The sequence below is a fragment of the Cricetulus griseus genome, chromosome 3, assembly GCF_003668045.3.
Source record: "Cricetulus griseus strain 17A/GY chromosome 3, alternate assembly CriGri-PICRH-1.0, whole genome shotgun sequence".
Taxonomy (NCBI): domain Eukaryota; kingdom Metazoa; phylum Chordata; class Mammalia; order Rodentia; family Cricetidae; genus Cricetulus; species Cricetulus griseus.
In genome coordinates this window covers 142,060,019-142,062,138 of record NC_048596.1, presented here as the reverse complement: position 1 = coordinate 142,062,138, position 2,120 = coordinate 142,060,019, and the positions used below count along the sequence as shown (strand labels likewise).

The 2,120-nt window shown below is 34.5% G+C and overlaps 1 pseudogene; it reads left to right on the top strand.

Annotated features, from left to right (window-relative positions):
* The first annotated feature begins 1,581 nt into the window (after positions 1 to 1,581).
* LOC113830877 lies at positions 1,582 to 1,745 on the top strand (annotated as a pseudogene).
* The last annotated feature ends 375 nt before the right edge of the window (positions 1,746 to 2,120 follow it).

The following is a 2,120-nucleotide window of genomic DNA, read 5'->3' as shown; positions in this document are numbered from 1 at the left end:
TACACTACAGCACAAGTATTATTTCCCTGGATTCTCTGGAGAAGCACCTAAAAGATGGGTTTCTGACAGTGTTTGCTGGCTTTGCGTCTGTTGAATAAGTTCTTCAGCTGCCTTATTAGGAGTGATATGAGGGCAACACCTTTTCTGCTTTTCACCTTGTGTTTAGTTTACTATATTAAGATATTTGATTTCAGACTGAATGGATGTAAATAGAAATTAAATGCAAATTTGAATGAAAACAGGATTTAGACCCAAACCATGAAGGCATGAATTGCTAGATTTTTTTAAGTGATGAGGGAGACACAGAAATAGGACACATGTGACATGATTATTTTGATTAGTGTCAAATTGCCTCCCAATTTTGGAAAAATGATTTGGGTAGAACATTATAAGCAGCTCATTTTAAATTATCTGTCATCTCTAAAAGAATTCAAGAATGATTTTAACAGACATTGTGATTAAATCATCTAACCAATGGTGAGAGCTAATGTAGGGAAATTTTTCTGCTCTTCAATTCCAGTCAGATATTGAGTACTTTGTCAAAAATAAAATACAGGTCCTAGTACTTTTAAAGAAGAAGTTGGCTTTAAATATGCATACTACTGGGTTTGGTAGTGAGATCCCATTAGATCTTTTCATACACAAAGGGTATCAAAATATTTCTCTGAATGTCTGAGGCAAATAAAATCCCCTGTCTCAATTCTTATTTTCCAAATGAAATTACATTAAAATTGTTGGACTTCTCAAAGAAAATATTTTGCCTAATATGCATTCAAATCACCTTAGCTAACACACCTATGGTTGTATTTATGGTAGCAATGATTTTATTTAGTTAAGACTTCACAGTAGAATTAGCCATGTGAATTTATTGTGCTTATAATGTATTTTGCATAAACAAATTTTCGGTTTTATTTTTTAAGACAGGAATTCATGGAAATGCATGAAATTATATCTATCTCTAATAAATAATAAATATTTCAAAATTCGAATTTTATCTAAGTTTTGCACAGTTTTAAATAGACTATAATTGTCATATATTGGAAGAAAAGTATATTTTTAATTACCTCAATAGGAAATAGTACAATCTATATGTCATATACTCTCATAATGTAAACTTTTGAAGGATTGAACTATAAATATTTGGTCAATTCTTCACAAAATGCCATCTGTACATAGAGAACATGATAAAGTAACATTAATTAACCATAAACAATATACAATTTTATTCAAGAATATATACTAGGGGTTGGCAAAATTACCTACTGGTTAAGAGCACTTGCTGCTCTTCCAGAAAACACAAGTTTAATTCCCAACACCTACACAGAAGGTCACAACCATCTGGAACTTCAGTTCCAAGAGATCTACCTCCTTTTGCTGGCCTCTGTGGGCATTGCATGCACATGGTGCACAGATTATCTGTGTAGGCGTACCAACTATACATATAAAACAAAAAATATGTAAACCTTTAAAAAACAACATGTATGTATGTGTAGGATTTAGAATATACAACTGACATATAGCATAAATTTTAAGCTGTGCATCCAATTAAGTATGTTGGAATGGATTTAAAGAGAAAGTAGTATCGCTTCTCGGCCTTTGGCTAAGATCAAGTGTAGTATCTGTTCTTATCAGTTTAAAGAGAAAGTAGTGACTGTTAATAAGTTAGGATAGACACGTCTTTATGTTAATGAAATAATATTTTATTAATTTATTTTTATATTCCAATCCCAGTTCCCCCTCCCTCCTCTCCTCCCATTCCCTCTACACCCCCACCTCCCATCTACTTCTCAGAGAGGGTAAGGCTTCCCCTAGGAAGACTAATAAGTCTGTCTCATCATCTGTTGAGGCAGGATCAAGGCACCTCTCCATGCCCCCCAAACACCTTTGTCTATGCTGAACAAGGTATCTCTCCATATAGAATGGGCTCCACTAAGTCAGTTTTTGCATTAGTGTTAGATCTTGGACCCACTGCCAGTGGGATCATATATTGTCCCAGTCACACCATTGTCACCTATATTAAGGAAGTTTAGTTCAGTCTTATGCTGATACCCCATTTGTCAGGCCTGACTCAGTGATCTCTCACTACAGGTCAGCTGTTTCTGTGGGTTTCCCCATCATGG